The following is an 18,344-nucleotide window of genomic DNA, read 5'->3' as shown; positions in this document are numbered from 1 at the left end:
TCTCATCTAACAGCAACTCTGGTGCAGCGCATTGCTTCCTATTTTATCTTACATATACCTCTTTGGAAACATCTAGCAACCACTGTTACAAGCTGATCTCTCAGTACTTAGCAAACCCGTGGCGAAGTTGTTTCTCCGCTTTTGCAAGCCTCATCAGATTTCTGTTCGTTAAAATTCTACACACATCAAAAAAAGTTTTGCATCACCCCGGTTCCCAGAACTCCTGAAGATAAATATTGACTTTGGATATTGTATCACAGACACAGTCTCTTTGACTGTTCAGAGATGTAACTAAACCCGTCCAAAGATGTAAACAACCATGCACGAGCAGCGCCTGTTAGACGGATGGGGTCCGACAGCCGATCAGTTCCAGTCATTCTACCAGGAAGGAGGTGCACGGCTCGTGTTGTCTGTAGTTCAACCGTGCCTAGACGGTCAATACCGTGGTTGGATCGCGTCCGCATTGTTACTTTGTGCCAGAAGGGCTCTCAACAAGGGAAGTAAGCGTCCAGGCGCCTTGGAGTGAACCAAAACGATGTTTTGCGGACGTGGAGGAGATACAGAGAGGCAGGCCGCCCAAGGGCTACTGCTGCAGTGGATGACCGCTACCTACGGATTATGGCTCGGAGCAACCCTGACAGCAACGCCACCATGTTGAATGATGCTTTTCGTGCAGCCACAGGACGTCGTGTTATGACTCAAACTGTGAGCAATAGGCTGCATGATGCGCAACTTCACTCCCGACCTCCACTGCGAGGTCCATCTTTGCAACGACGACACCATGCAGCGCGGTACAGATGGGGCCCCACACGACGAATGGACCATTCAGGATTGGCATCACGTTCTCTTCACCGATGAATGTCGCATATGCCTTCAAACAGACAATCGTCGGAGACGTGTTGGAGGCAACCCGGTCAGGCTGAACGCCTTAGACACACTGTCCAGCGAGTGCATCAAGATGAGAGGTTCCTGTTGTTTTGGGGTGGCATTATGTGGGACCGACGTACGCCGCTGGTGGTCATGGAAAGCGCTGTAACGGCTGTACGATGCGTGAATTCCATCCTCCGACGGACGGTGCAACCATATCGACAGTATATTGGCGAGGCATTCGTTTTCATGGACAACAATTCGCGCCCCCATCGTGCACATCTTGTGAATAACTTCCTTCAGGATAACGACATCGCTTGACTAGAAAGGCCAGCATGTTCTCCAGACATGAACCCTATCTAACATGCCTGGGATAGATTGAAAAGCCGGCCGGGTGGCCGAGCGGTTCTAGGCGCTACAGTCTGGAACCGCGCGACCGCTACGGCCGCAGGTTCGAATCCTGCCTCTTACATCGGTGTGTGTGATGTCCTTAGGTTAGTTAGGTTTAAGTAGTTCTAAGTTCTAGGGGACTGATGACCTCAGAAGTTAAGTCCCATAGTGCTCAGAGCCATTTGAACCATAGATTGAAAAGGGCCGTTTATGGACGACGTGACCCACCAACCACTCTGAGGTATCTACGCCGAATCACCGTTGAGGACTGGGACAATCTGGACCAACAGTGCCTTGATGAACTTGTGGATAGTATGCGACGATGAATACAGGCGTGCATCAATGCAAGAGGTCGTGGTACTGGGTACCGGTGTGTACAGCAATGTGGACCACCATCTCTGAAAGTTTCGCTGTATGGTGGTATAACATGCAATGTGTGGTTTTCATGAGCAATAAAAAGGGCGGAAATGATGTTTATGTTGATCTCTATTCGAATTTTCTGTACGGGTTCCGGAAATCTAGGAACCGAGGTGATGCAAAACGTTTTTGATGTGTGTTGTTTGAACATTCAAATACATTACAAATATGTGCAGCTTTTGCAGGATTCCCGTGTTCATAAATGCTGTTGGTTACCCATCCAAGATAATACACTAGGTGCCGCCACCGCCATCCGCCTTGCAGCTCGGGAATCGATCAACAGTTACGACACAGCTGTCCAATCCTGATTAGAATCGAACTGATGGTCTTTGATTCGGAACACTTCTATTACTCCGAATAATATGCGCGACTGCTCTCTCATGGGCCTCGTTTTTCGAGTTATTCTACCGCATTTTATACAATTATTTCGGTTATGCAATTTGGCATTGTAATGAGCAATTAATTGTTTCAAATGGAGGCCGGCAGAGAAGTAGTACCACAAAGCGCTTCGAGGGGGGTACTTGTTATCGGCAGTAATAGCATCACAGGCATTTTCTGACAGTAGCTGCAATGGAAGACATCAAACTTTTATCATGGACCTTTCAATGAAAGCGTATTGATGAACTTATAGCGGTACCCACAATCCAGAATAAGATTTCTTACCAAGGCTGTCATAAACTATTTTTGTGGAAAGAAAAACTCTTGCTGTTTATGGTTATAATGTAGTTTCATGTCTCAGTGCTGGTGTGCACAACAAGAAATACGCTTCACGGGAAATATGTATTTATTCTGGAGTGAAATCAGTGACAGATTTGTATTTAGTAGACATGTAGCGAGTAGTGCAAGAAAAGAAGGTATTGCTGGGGACAAAAATCAAGAAGAGTGCGCCAAGTGAACTCGAAAAGGAAGAAAACTGACACAGAAAGTGAAATAGAACCTGTTTGTCATGCTGCAGAATATAACAGAAAACTAAATACGAGAAGAAACATCAATGGCCTTTTTCAGAAAATTGAATTTTTAGTGCTTATATAAAACACCTCATTCTTAACGCTAAACTCCAGAATTTAAAAAAAAAATGCTAACATTTGGTAACACTGTAAAATTTGATAGTTTTGTAAACCTAATACTTCACGCAGTTGGTTGGTTGGTCTGAGGGGAGGGGAGGGTATCAAACAGCGTGGTGATCGCTCCCATCGAAGAAGGGAAGGAAGTCGGCCGTGACCTTTCAAAGGAACCATCCCGGCATTCGACTGAAGCTATTTGACGCAGTGAAACGCGGCAGAGTGTTACCGAACGTCTCATCATCCGAACAAACGCCGGGGCATACGGAGTAAGTTATGTGATACGTGATTAGCTTGCGGACTTCTAGTTTATAGAATTCAGTAAAGTATCCTGGACGGCGAATATACATCACAAACAATGGTATCGTAAGGAGTGGCACAGGGAAGTGTGATAGGACCGCCCTTGTTCTCCATAACGCAAATGATTTGACAGGTAGGGTGACCAGCAATATGAGGCAGTTTGCTGATGACGCTGTAATGTACGGGAAAGTATCATCGTTGAGAGACAGTAGGAGGGTACAGGATGAATTGGACAGAATTTCTATTTGGTCTCATGAATGGCCGCCTGCCCTAAGTACGAAAAAAAGTAAGTCAGTAAAGACAAAAGAATCCCATGATATTAGAATACAGAACTAGTGCAGTGCTGTTTCGCACAGTCTCGTCAGTTGAATATCTTGGCGTAACATTGCAAAGCGGTATGAAATGGAACGAGCAAGCAAGGTCGATTGCAGGGAAGGCGAATGGTGTCTTATAAAGGAGATCGTGTACGGAACACTTGTGCAAATCATTCTTGAGTACTGGCCGAATATTGCGGATCACTACCAGGTCGGATTAAAGGAAGACGTCAAAGCAGTTCAGAGGCAGGCTGCTCGATTTGTTACCGGTAGCTTCGTCAACGCGCCAGTATTCCGGAAATGCTTCGTGAACTCAATTGGGACGGCCGCTGTGGCCGAGCGGTTCTAGGCGCTTCAGTCTGGAACCGCCCGACCGCTACGGTCACAGGTTCGAATCCTGCCTCGGGCATGGATGTGTGTGATATCCTTAAGTTAGTTAGGTTTAAGTAGTTCTAAGTTCTAGGGGACTAGTGACCTCCGACGTTAAGTCCCATAGTGCTTAGAGGCATTTCAACCATTTGAACTCAATTGGGACCCCTGGTGGGAAGACCAAGCGCGCGAAACACTGAAGAAAGCTCAGAGAACCGGGATTTGCGACCGACCACAGAACCGTCCTATTGCTACCAAAGAGTAAGAACCGCGAAGACGAGATAAAGAGCTCAGGTCTCGTACGGGAGTATACAGACACTTCCGAGTAGACCATGAAACGGAATCACCAGCAGTGGTACAAGGTACTCTCCGCCAAGCACCATGCGATGGCTTGCGGTTGTTCATATTTAAGTTTGATATTGGGAGTTAAGAGCAAAGATCCATACCTTGACAGGTGATCATGATTCTGAACAAAAATTCTCATGTGGACATGATGGTTTCCGAGGCAGAAGATGCTTAACATTACTTCTGCACCTTTTTCTTCAACAACTCGAAAATCGCATCCTCTTGCGAAAACGTATCACAGCCAGAATTAAATCACATTAAATTTCCTACAAAAGACATCGTACTCATTTCTTCCCTAGCACTAATAGTCTGTGCGAAGAGAGCATGAGAATATTGAAAATCTCGGGTGATGTCCATGCGCCGTAGCATAGGTAGATTTTGTAGGCCAATTTGAGGTAGTTCTCCTATCTGACAGATCATAAGCATCCTGTGTGAAACTGTTCGTCTCAGCTTCTTCCACACTACTGTGGTACGTTGTAAACAATGGCAGTGTTAAAATAATACAGAAAATAAATAACAATGTACATTATGTGCGTTCTATCTCAGAAACCATTCGGAATAGGGCATATGTCCATACGACATTTTTTGTTCAAAACTGAAAATACTATCACTCAAAGTAAGAGCCTGCTGCCTCACCCTGTGTCAGGAAGTATGCCTTGTACAGATAGATATGGGCGATCAAAAAGTTCCGTTCGAAGGCCGTACAGTCTAGAGTCGTTATACCAGTCGGGCAAAATCACGGTGGTCGTTGGGGCAATCATCTCACTGACGCACCTGGTTGAAGATACCCGTTTGACAAAATGGTTGTATCCAGTTGCGTGAATAAGTCAGCAACTGCTCGCTCCACACCCTCTTCGGACAGTAATCGTCGACTCTTCAAGCTCTTTTATAAGGGACTGGAGGTGTGATAATTGCATGGGGAGACATTAGGACTATAGGAAGGGTGCACGAATGTCTCCCACTGGCCTTTCTTATGGGACAGTAGGTGTGATAATTGAATTTAGAGAGATCTGGAGTATAGGGCAGGAGCTCGAATGTCTTCCATTTGAATTTTATTTCTGCTGGGCTCCTAGTTCGACTGTCTCCTTGTGTCGAATCGCGACCGACACGGGACTTGGCGCACCATTACACAACAATGGTGAGAAGCGCACGACTCGCCTTTACCCCAATTATTGTTCGTCATCTTCTATTACGATACTGCCGTCTCATTTTGTTATTCCATTTACTGGCGTCACTAACTTCCTGCCTTACTTGCCCGCGAGCAGCATCAGCAGTGCATATCGATAAGCGCACTGTCGTACCATCTCTGGAGCGACCGATAGTATTTCTGGGTCCTTGTGTGTCTGGCAGTCAGTTCTGGACAGACCAGTAGTGCAGTCGAGACGCAGCAGCAGTGAAGTCGGGGACGGAGCGCTGGTGAGGCGCCGACAGCCAGTGCTCAGCGACTGCTGGCGATACACATGAGCTGTCCGACGGAGGGAGATTGGAGCGGGACGACTGTTGGTTGGTCGTTCGGTTGGTCGTCTCATCGGCTGACCTATATTTGGTCCTTTCACCATCTCTGGGCCTGGGTAGTTGGTCGGTTGGCGTGGAGCAGCAAGGAAATCACCGCAGCGCGTAGTTTGGCCGGACCTGCTGGTGGCCTCTATGCCGTGTCGGAGTGTGTGGGGCTGTTACCATTGCTACAAGGTCCGTGGCTCACCAACCTTGGACACGAAAGTTGAGTTTTGATTTAATCTACCAGCAAGTTAAGACTGTTTACAATGTGTAGTTTGGAGTTTGTTGTCGCCTGTTGGGATATTCCCGTGAGCAACAACGTCATTTTCAGGTTGGAAAATTCTAGCCACCTTCCGGTGCAGTTTCACTGTATTTGGTTATTTGAATTGAAGTACATCAGCGGAATCTTCTGCCTTGTGGCTGTTAAGGTTCCGGTTACCTGCCCTGGCCGTTGACGTAAATTTCAGGCAGTGTATTTTCCTCATCATGTTGCTGCTGTCCAGCACTGTGTGTAGTTTTACAGCTCCATGTATGATTGGTTGTGGTCGCCAATATCTTCTACGTTGTTCCGTTGAACTGCTTGTTGTGCCCTGGTCAGGTGAAGTGGAAGTTATCTTGTCAGTGGGTCCGTTGACTGTCAGTCAGTTGGGTTGTTGTCGGACTGTGAATGGTTAGCCCGACTGCCTGTCTCACCTAAGCAAGCGTTAGTGTTTGAATTCCAGGCCGACCCTCGAACATCTGAGCGTCCTTGGCTGTACTGCCTTTTTTTTATTGTTCTTGTTGTTTGTACTTGTATAGCTTCTAGCCATTTTTTTCTTCATTAAGGTTGTTTTGCCATTAAGGCATAAGATTCTTTAGGCCTTCAGCCTAATTTAAAGAACTGCTTCACGTAAGGCCTTTGGCATTTTTAAGGTTTTAATGTGTAAGTGTCATGGATAAAATTATCTTTGAAAGTGAAAGTATCTAACCAAAATTCTTTCCTTTTTAATTAGTGAAAGTATCAAACAAAAAATAGTTCAAAATTAATTATTCGACAAACCTGCATCTAACTGCATCTGCGAACTTGTTTCTTGCACTCATCCATTTTGCCAGTAATGAAACACATATTTGACTCAGCAATCGAGTTTAAGAGAATAATGCCGTTTGTGCAATGGCATTAAGATGGTACTGAAAAATTAACTTTTGGCCCAGATGTTTACTTAATGAAATTATATCTTGCCTTGAATAATGCCAGTTGTGCAATGGCATAAAATTAGTTATTTGAAATAACTTTGCTCTGATAACTTTAGTTATACCAGAATCGATTTCAAACCATGAACTGCACATATATTTTTTATAGAGCCCTCATTTTCTTTACGTTCTTTCATTGGTGGGTAACTTACTTTACTACTCATTTTCATATTCAATACAATGATGTGGATTATGATTCAGGCTGTTAGATTTAAATACAATGTTGATTTCTATATATATATTGTTAAAATTTTAAGTCATACACAAAAACTACCATTTCCAACATTTTTGTAGCACAAATCACTCTTACAAAAAAATTTTACAAAACGCTTACTCATCAAACCTTGGACATATAAATCCTCTCTCTGAACATTACCTAAGAAAAGCCATTTTGAAATCATTATATAGCATCTCCCATTAACGTGCTAAAGTTTGCGCAGCACGAATCCTACCTTAAAGCTGTCACCACACATCTGCTTCCTCCGGGCACCTAGCTGCGACTCTTCAGTTTCCTTACTGCGCTCGCAAGGCTCTCTTAACCATCAAAGATCCTCCTACTCAAAGATATTATACTCATTCCATCTTTCGGCTGGCAACTATCGACTTTATTTTCTGAATGTACCCTGATCATACCTTAGCACATATCTTTCAAATGTTGTTGAATTTTAAGTGTTGCGCCTTCAGCCGATTTTGAGTTTCAGTTGTTTGCCCCTAAGGCCTTCAGCCTAAATTAAAAAACTGTTTCATGTAAGGCCTTTGGTACTTAAAAAAAAATTAATGTTATGGTGTTTCAAGTGTTAGGCCTTCAGCCAATTTGAATTTAACTTGTATGCTCTTGAAGTGTCGGATTCTTAGGGCATTCAGCCTAACTATTGAACTGTTTTAAGATAAGGGCTTGCCTTTTAAATTTCTGTTTTGGTTGAGTTTTGCCTAATTAAGAACTGTTTTACGTAAGCCCTTGTTTTTTTTTTAAGAAAAAAATTTAATGTCGTTTAGCTTTAAGTGTTGGGCTTTCAGTCGAATTTGAATTCGAATTTTTTGCTCTGAAAATATCAGGTTCTTTGGCCTTCAGGTGTTTTTAAATTAAAGTGGCTTTCAGGCGGTAATTAAGTCCCAAAGATTAAAGCTGTGTGTTCAAAAAAATTTTTTTTGGGCTCTTGTAATGTTTGATCAAATAATAAAGTTGTATGTTCGAGTGTAACTGACAGCTCCTTATTTTGGCCCCTTTCCACAATTTAAACTACCTGTCCTGTCCTGCGGGTTAAGTGGGGCGTCTCAAATGGCTATCGACAGACATGCTGCCCCATACAATTTTTCTATTCTCCGATGCATGTGTACCGGTGTTTGTCCTTCAACAGCCGAGAAAAGAATAACAGCACTTTAGTCCTGTTTGGACGCATAAGTTTGCGTTTCCGCATTTACCGATCGCACTACGGAAAGACACGAATGGCACACTGAGTCCTTGCCTACATATCGCTGCTTGTATACCCGCATCGCCCTCGAAATCAAAACTTTTTGATCGCCCCTTGTAATTACAAGAAGGCCTTGTGGTCCCTGAAATTTTTGTGGGAGGATCTCTTTTGCTTAAGAAGAAAGGTGTATCAACATCAACACGTGGGTGCCTAAGTAAATGAAAAAATGGACGAACCATGATATGCAAATATAGAACTTTTGTTACATACTGGCGAACTGTACTCCTAAGAGTCTGTACTGTGAATCCTTCCTGATTATGCTAACAAAGTGTTATGAGATTACGTTTTAAAAGTGTAGAGAACAGGAATTAAAATCCCGTTTGATAGCTGTCCTGCAATGGCATCATTTTCTTTTATTTTTTTATTCATTAGTCTTCTGACTGGTTTGATGTGGCCCACCTCGAATTCCTCCCCTGTGCCAACCTCTTCATTTCAGAGTAGCACTTGCACCCTACGTCCTCAATTATTTGCTGGATGTATTCCAGGCTTCGTCTTCCTCTATAGTTTTGACGCTCTACAGCTCCCTCCACTACCATGGCAGCTACTCCGTTATCTCTTGACAGGTGTCCTACCATCGGGTCCCTTCTTGTTGTCAGTGTTTTCCACATATTCCTTTCTTAGCCGATTCTGCGGAGAACCTCGCCATTCCTTAAGTTATCGGTCCACCTAATTCTGAACATTCTTTTTCAGCACCACAGCTCAAATGTTTCGATTCTTCTCCGGTTTCCCCACGGTCCACGTTTCACTACAATGCAATGCTGTGCTTAGAACGTACATTCTCAGAAATTTCTTCCTCAAACTGGGGTGTACGTTTGATACTAGTAGAATTCTCTTGGTCAGGAATGCTCTTTTTTGTCTGAGCTAGTCTGGTTTTTATGTCCGTTTTACTCCGCCGTTAAAGGTTATTTTGCTGCCTAGGTAGAAGAATTCCTTAACTTCATCTACTTCGTGACCATCAGTCCTGATGTTCCGTTTCCCGCTGTTCTCATTTGTGTTACTTCCCATTACTTTAGTCTCTCTTCGATTTACTAAAAAATGGCTCTGAGTGGCCGTAGGAATCGTAGAAACGCACAATCAAACACAGACGGTACAAAAAGAAATACATGAAAACGCAGAGGCTATTCAATTAAATTTAACAAAAGTACAGTCCGTATGTGAAGAGATACCTGACCAAGTTAATAAAGTTCACGAAGAAGTCGGTCTTCTGAAACAGGAAACTCGACATATTAACGAGGACATTATCAAAATAAATGAAACTTTAGAAACCGGTAATATAAAACAATCAATAACTGACCGAGAAATAAAACTTTTAAAAAAATTAGGTAATGAAATCAAAGAAGCCGAGGACAGAATACGTAAGGAAGTTGCGGGTAGACTGGGTGTTTCAAATGATTTGTCTACGTCAAGCAACAGGCAGCGTGACATTTATTCGTCCGTGCCAGATTACGATGTCAATTACGCAGAATATTACGCGCCCAGTCCGACGTATGTGAACGCACAGGTGCAGGCAAATAATGGCTATTCGCCAAACGCGGCGCTGCAACATGCTGCATGCGTGCCGCCTTGCATCTCGACGATTCTAGTCGATGAGAGCCTGTTAGAACATAGACAGTTTCCAGTTTTCACCACGGAATCCAGAAAAACTCATCCAGTCGTATTCGTAAGAGCATTTAAAAATGTCTTACCAAGAAACTCGACTGAGGCACAGCAGATGAGATATGTAGTAGGCTTCACACAAGGCGACGCACTTTTGTGGGACACAGACATGGCAGAACAGTGCGTCACCTACGAAGAAGTTGAACGGGCTTTCTTGGAGAAATATTGGTCTACTGGGGTCCAAGAAAGACTGTGGCGTGAAGTATTTAACCGACAACCGTTAAACCTCAAACACGGCGGGTTGAGAAAGTATTTCGAAAAGTATTTGAATAAGACGCGCTATTGGAACAATCCAATACCCCAAGTGGACGTTCTCAAAATTCTGAAAAACAGACCACCCGCGAACTTACGCTAAAAATTGGTAACCACACCGGAGAACGACCTTGAATACTTTCTTTCCGTGCTTGACTCAACTGATCTACACTACCGGCCATTAAAATTGCTACACCAAGAAGAAATGCAGATGATAAATGGGTATTCATTGGACAAATATATTATGCTAGAACTGACATGTGATTAAATTTTCACGCAATTTGGGTGCATAGGTCCTGAGAAATCAGTACCCAGAACAACGACCTCTGGCCGTAATAACGGTCTTGATACGCCTGGGCATTGATCAAACAGAGCTTGGATGGCGTGTACAGGTACAGCTGCCCGTGCAGCTTCAACACGGTACCACAGTTCATCGAGAGTAGTGACTGGCGTATTGTGACGAGCCAGTTGCTCGGCCACCATTGACCAGACGTTTTCAATTGGTGAGAGATCTGGAGAATGTGCTGGCCAGGGCAGCAGTCGAACATTTTCTGTATTCAGAAAGGCCCGTACAGGATCTGCAACATGCGGTGGTACATTTCCTGCTGAAATGTAGGGTTTCGCAGGGATCGAAAGAAGGGTAGAGCCACGGGTCGTAACACATCTGAAATGTAGCGTCAACTGTTCAAAGTGCCGTCAATGCGAACAAGAGGTGACCGAGACGTGTAACCAATGGCACCCCATACCATCACGCCGGGTGATATGCCAGTATGGCGATGACGAATACACGCTTCCAATGTGCGTTCACAGCGATGTCGCCAAACACGGATGAGACCATCATGATGCTGTAAACAGAACCTGGATTCATCCGAAAAAATGACGTTTTGCCATTCGTGCACCCAGGTTCGTCATTGAGTACACCATCGCAGGCGCTCCTGTCTGTGATGCAGCGTCAAGGGTAACCGCAGCCATGGTCTCCGACCTGATAATCCATGCTGCTGCAAACGTCGTCGAACTGTTCGTGCAGATGGTTGCTGTCTTGCAAACGTCCCCATCTGCTGACTCATGGATAGAGACGTGGCTGCACGATCCGTTACAGCCATGCCGATAAGGTGCCTGTCATCTCGACTGCTAGTGATACGAGGCCGTTGGGATCCAGCACGACGTTCCGTATTACCCTCCTGAACCGACCCACTCCATATTCTGCTAGCAGTCATTGGATCTCGGCCAACGCAAGGAGCAATGTCGCGATACGATAAACAGCAATCGCGATAGGCTACAACGCGACGTTTATCAAAGTCGCAAACGTGATGGTAGGCATTTCTCCACCTTACACGAGGCATCACAACAACGTTTCACCAGGGAACGCTGTTTCTGTATGAGAAATCGGTTGGAAACTTTCCTTATGTTAGCATGTTGTAGGTGTCGTCACCGGCGCCAACCTTGTGTGAATACTCTGAAAAGCTAAATATTTGCATATCACAGCATGTTCTTCCTGTCGGTTGAATTTCGCATCTGTAGCACGTCATCTTAGTCGTGGCCAGTAGTGTAATATATGAAGAAGAGCCCAACACAAATAATCGGAATGAACACTCCGGAAACAATCAAAACAACGGTAACGGAAATCATTTTAATGGCAGTGGACAAAACCAAAACGTTGGGCATCCGTATGCGACAAGGCCCAATAATGGAAACCGGAATTACTGAAATCGAAGGAATTCGGCGCCACAGAGATGTGACGACCGAAGATTTAATACAGATTACTGTCCACGCTGGTATGGAAACGATAAAAATCACGCGAATTATTGGTCAGGCCAGCGTGATGAAAGGCGGCCCGGCAATGAAAATTAGAATAGTTACAGTAATAGGAATGACGGAACAAGGAGAAATAGCGACGGCCGACCGCAAGAAAATGTTGCACGCAGCAGTCCGGAAACGAAGTGGCGACACAATAACCACTCAGTACACATCGTAGAGGTAACGGACAGTAAGCAAGCAACACCGTTGCCTCCCCCTGGTAAACAACGATCGGTCGCAATGAGCCCTAACCGGCCGACCGATTTGACAACAGGGGCCACAGACATACACACATTACGTCTTAAACAATTATTTTTAAGATATGATCAGGATGCTGACGTAGAAGGAGATCTATGTGAAGAAGAGATGAAAGCACCGAACGAGGTAAGTGACCTCGTACAGGCTGTAATAACAGCAAAGATAGGAACTATAATTACGAACGTCATTTTAGATACAGGCGCATCTACGAATATTACACTCCTGGAAATGGAAAAAAGAACACATTGACACCGGTGTGTCAGACCCACCATACTTGCTCCGGACACTGCGAGAGGGCTGTACAAGCAATGATCACACGCACGGCACAGCGGACACACCAGGAACCGCGGTGTTGGCCGTCGAATGGGGCTAGCTGCGCAGCATTTGTGCACCGCCGCCGTCAGTGTCAGCCAGTTTGCCGTGGCATACGGAGCTCCATCGCAGTCTTTAACACTGGTAGCATGCCGCGACAGCGTGGACGTGAACCGTATGTGCAGTTGACGGACTTTGAGCGAGGGCGTATAGTGGGCATGCGGGAGGCCGGGTGGACGTACCGCCGAATTGCTCAACACGTGGGGCGTGAGGTCTCCACAGTACATCGATGTTGTCGCCAGTGGTCGGCGGAAGGTGCACGTGCCCGTCGACCTGGGACCGGACCGCAGCGACGCACGGATGCACGCCAAGACCGTAGGATCCTACGCAGTGCCGTAGGGGACCGCACCGCCACTTCCCAGCAAATTAAAGACACTGTTGCTCCTGGGGTATCGGCGAGGACCATTCGCAACCGTCTCCATGAAGCTGGGCTACGGTCCCGCACACCGTTAGGCCGTCTTCCGCTCACGCCCCAACATCGTGCAGCCCGCCTCCAGTGGTGTCGCGACAGGCGTGAATGGAGGGACGAATGGAGACGTGTCGTCTTCAGCGATGAGAGTCGCTTCTGCCTTGGTGCCAATGATGGTCGTATGCGTGTTTGGCGCCGTGCAGGTGAGCGCCACAATCAGGACTGCATACGACCGAGGCACACAGGGCCAACACCCGGCATCATGGTGTGGGGAGCGATCTCCTACACTGGCCGGCCACCACTGGTGATCGTCGAGGGGACACTGAATAGTGCTTGGTACATCCAAACCGTCATCGAACCCATCGTTCTACCATTCCTAGACCGGCAAGGGAACTTGCTGTTCCAACAGGACAATGCACGTCCGCATGTATCCCGTGCCACCCAACGTGCTCTAGAAGGTGTAAGTCAACTACCCTGGCCAGCAAGATCTCCGGATCTGTCCCCCATTGAGCATGTTTGGGACTGGATGAAGTGTCTCACGCGGTCTGCACGTCCAGCACGAACGCTGGTCCAACTGAGGCGCCAGGTGGAAATGGCATGGCAAGCCGTTCCACAGGACTACATCCAGCATCTCTACGATCGTCTCCATGGGAGAATAGCAGCCTGCATTGCTGCGAAAGGTGGATATACACTGTACTAGTGCCGACATTGTGCATGCTCTGTTGCCTGTGTCTATGTGCCTGTGGTTCTGTCAGTGTGATCATGTGATGTATCTGACCCCAGGAATGTGTCAATAAAGTTTCCCCTTCCTGGGACAATGAATTCACGGTGTTCTTATTTCAATTTCCAGGAGTGTATTTCCAACAGTTTATTTAAAGAAGTTTCGAAAGCATTAAAAGTACCAGTGTTGACAACGGAAAATTGTAAAATCTTGACAGCTGTAGATAAAATGTCAAAAAGTATTAAGTGGCAGACGCAAATACCTGTTACCATTAGCGATGTCACGATAAACTGTACATTCTTAATCGTTGACAAGTTAATCGTCAATTGTATTTTAGGTATGGAAGTTTTCCGGCAGTATAAAGTAAACATCGACATAGGCAGTGGACTTTGCTATTTCCGAGTGGGCAGCCGTAGTGTGAAGGTCAATCTTGTAAAGTCAACAATAGAGCGTAATGGCTAATTACAGAAACAAGCTGAAGTAAAATTAGTTCACCCACAAGTGTTGTTGATAGATATTCCTTTCCGCAAACAATTAGGCACAGAAATAATTAACGAACAGGCCGCCCACGAGAAGGTAGGAAAATCCACTTGTCTTTCAGAAACTCAACAAAATGAATTAGCGGATCTAATTTATGAATACCAAGACATTTTTAGAAAACAGCCGACAGTAATCAAAAATTATGAATACTTCGTGGAAGTCTACCCCCATAAATCGTACTGCCATAAATCATATGCGATAACATGGGCAAAGAAGGAAGCGATTCGCAAAGAAATAGATCGAATGGTTCTGTGGAAGGTGATAGAACATTCGCATTCGCCCTACTGCAGTCCCATCCTAGCTGTCAGCAAACCTGACGGGTCAGTCAGATTAGTACTTGATGCGCGGGAAAGTAATAAGATCATAGTACCAATATGCATTAAACCAGAAAACATAACAAGCTTCAATTAAACATCGAAACCAGTAACCAACTGGGGGCATAGTTCAAATGGTTCAAATGGCTCTGAGCACTATGGCACTTAACATCTTAGGTCATCAGTCCCCTAGAACTTTGAACGACTTAAACCTAACTAACCGAAGGACGTCACACACATCCATGCCCGAGGCAGGATTCGAACCTGCGACCGTAGCAGGGGGCTTAGTTAACCACACCTAATGAAACATGTGTTACTTTGAGTATTAACACCATAAAATAAACCATACGGTACTTTTGTAGTCTAACTCAGTTATTTAAGAGCGAGGAACAATGACAAATTAGCGTGAAGGTCAGAGTTTGTTCAGCTTGAGGCGAGCAACAAACCGCGCGTCAAAGTTGCTATCGAATACTCAGCTGATGAGCACGCGATAGCTGCGTGGCAAGACGATGGCGTTGGTCGCGCTGTAGGCATCGAGTCAGGGAGAAATTTTCCCCCCTCCCCTGTCCGATCAGCTGAGAGTATCCAAAGCATGAAGGCGCATGCGCGGTCGAGTCCAGACGACAGGTGACCCATGTTGTGCGCTGGCGGCCATCACGATTAATGTGTACCAATAATGAGGAATTTTCCCCGCGCCTGCAGCCCAGCCACGGGACACAAGGGAGCATGCGCGGAATATTTAATAAAAGTTTTGCCACTACGCCTACTACGAGACACGAGTGACGGAACGTCGTTCGAAAGCAAGAAAATAAAGAAGGACATAAGCCCTGTAAATAGTAGCTTAGAAAGTTTAGTTTATAAGTTTGTACTCCGTAGTATTAAGTGAACATGAAGGTACATACTGGTCCTCGACGGTATTTTACGCAGAGGAAGCAAGGAAGTACGCTACTCTGCTGCACTCAAAAACAACATTACATAGAATTTAGTGAAATCCTAGAGATAAGATAAGCTGTAAGGAAGGAGAAAGAAAATAGCACAGTACCAAAAGAAGTAATACAGACAGATGAACGGGAAAAAAGGCTATGTACACGTAAACAACACACAGTTACATATAGAAGGAAGCTAGCAGCAAAGAGTAAGGCAAAGAGATAACACACAATTTTACATTACACAGTAGTGAGCGATTTTCAGAATAACCAACAAGGTGCATACGTGAATTTTGTGAAGCGAATGACAGAAGCTTTAAAATAGGGAAATAAATAAACAGATCTATGCAACGCGAGTAATGAACATGCATAGCTCTCAAGACAAATACTTACGCTTTATCGAGAGAGAAACAAATTGACGTTACGAAGCACATAAAACACTCAGTAAATACGACTCTGAAATGTATAAGCTATACACTGAGGGTACATGTACAAAAGTGAAAACTAAGGAGTAAAGGAGGAAAATATGGCATAACTGTGCATTAACTGACCATAAGGCAGTTATGTATGTATGACGAAAGAAGCACTGTACAGAAGGGAACAGAAATCCAAGTAATTAACGACGTAGAAGTGGATAGGGGAAAATTAAATTAAAAAACAACATCTTATAAAAATGTATACCTATCGCCGAGAAACAACGTAATTAAAGTCGTAGGACTCTACGAGGTTAACAGCAAATACAAAAAACTAATGCACAGTGCAACATTAGCGATACTTCACTCACGTATGCAGGAGGAAGTTGTGAAATACTTTGCACACATGAAACATGAAATTATGAATTGTTTCAAAAATATATCTTTCGCACATATCGCTATTTATATTTACGAAGAATGAAAATGATATCGCCGCTATACGAGAAACAGGTAAGTAGTGTGATCGACGACCTGTAAGCAAAAGGAATCGCTTATAAAATAAACTATAAACAAAAAGTCATACAGAATTTTAGGCTGCACTGAAGCTATGAAAGTAGGATTATTCGTGTACATAGATTTTCATGAGAACCGATGCATTAAAATGTTTATATTTTTTCTCATGATAACACAAGACGCCTTTAAGCGCACTTTAAGTTAAGGTAATACACGCACGCAAGGGCGTGCCGCTATTACGAGACACTGCACGTAGTAATAGTAGCTACATCCTGAACTTGAAGATTTTATATTGATATGTCCATGTTAGTGTAGGAAGTTTTATTAGGGAGAATGATTTACAGGCACACCAGAACGTGCACAAGCACGAAACACTGTACATATTAGAGTTAAACTACATATAAATAATTATTTCATGCATTTTTCAGATTTTATACGTAGAAACCGTAGAATACACGTAGTCGTTGTCAATATCCTAAGTAGAAGGTAGAAAATTCCCTTCCCAAGCTCCAGTGGAGCGGCTACAGGTGTATTCTCTGCATGCTGATGCATGTCGTTGCGTATGAAGAATACGTAACGGAGGTAAACCTTAACTTATACTCGAGTTCAAGAAGGAAAACAAAGGACTTGTTTCTTCTAACTGATTGAGGTCAAAAGGTGTGTGTCAGTAACATCCAAGACAAAGAAGCCACTATGAATCGTCAAAAATTTTGCCTTTTTCGTCGATAATTCTACTTGTAATGAATGTAAACAATTTACTGTATGTATTATATTTTATTCCATTGTATGTAATGTATTTTATGTTTTTATGCAAAGTCAAGTGATTTACAATTTTGTAAGTATTTGTGTGCATTGACCAGACGTATCGAGTGGAATGAAACTCGGTACAATATATAAAAGGTGTTAATGAGAAGAAAAAAGTGTTGTGAAAAAGAAAGTTTGAATTGCAATACTCGCGATTAAAGTGGTGTGTGTAGAAATCAAAATTGCAAGTGTCAGCGAGCCTTAACAAGTGCAAACGAAAACTGAAGCTTGTACCATCGAACAACCCTGGCGACACGAGAAGACAATACCAAGTAAGTTTGACATGGTACGCTTCTTACCCGGAACTGCATCGACAGGATCGTCCTCCGCCTCGCACATAGTGTGGTGTGTTGTTCGGGGCACATATTCAAATGTTCCTCGTCGTATCCGGTCTAAGTACTGGAAGAAACTACAAAAAGCACACGCGTATTGAGGTTCAGAAGTCTAGACGGTACCCGCACGGTGGTGTATATTTACTGCACTGGCGCGCTCTATCAGCCGACGTTGCCTGCTAACGGACAACTAAACAATCATGCGTGCGTATCGCCCGCCCATATTCAACACTTGAACAAAGCTTTCACCTATGATGAGGGAGGAAACATTTGTAAATAACGTTGTATTCTTTGTATATTTTATTCTATAAACTTTACTATATGATGTTGTTTTCTCAGTATAAATCAAAAGTTTGTATACTAGGATTAGGGTTTGTAAATACACTCCTGGAAATGGAAAAAAGAACACATTGACACTGGTGTGTCAGACCCACCATACTTGCTCCGGACACTGCGAGAGGGCTGTACAAGCAATGATCACACGCACGGCACAGCGGACACACCAGGAACCGCGGTGTTGGCCGTCGAATGGCGCTAGCTGCGCAGCATTTGTGCACCGCCACCGTCAGTGTCAGCCAGTTTGCCGTGGCATACGGAGCTCCATCGCAGTCTTCAACACTGGTAGCATGCCGCGACAGCGTGGACGTGAACCGTATGTGCAGTTGACGGACTTTGAGCGAGGGCGTATAGTGGGCATGCGGGAGGCCGGGTGGACGTACCGCCGAATTGCTCAACACGTGGGGCGTGAGGTCTCCACAGTACATCGATGTTGTCG

This window comes from Schistocerca americana, chromosome 6, assembly GCF_021461395.2.
Source record: "Schistocerca americana isolate TAMUIC-IGC-003095 chromosome 6, iqSchAmer2.1, whole genome shotgun sequence".
Taxonomy (NCBI): domain Eukaryota; kingdom Metazoa; phylum Arthropoda; class Insecta; order Orthoptera; family Acrididae; genus Schistocerca; species Schistocerca americana.
Note: the sequence above shows the minus strand (reverse complement) of the source record.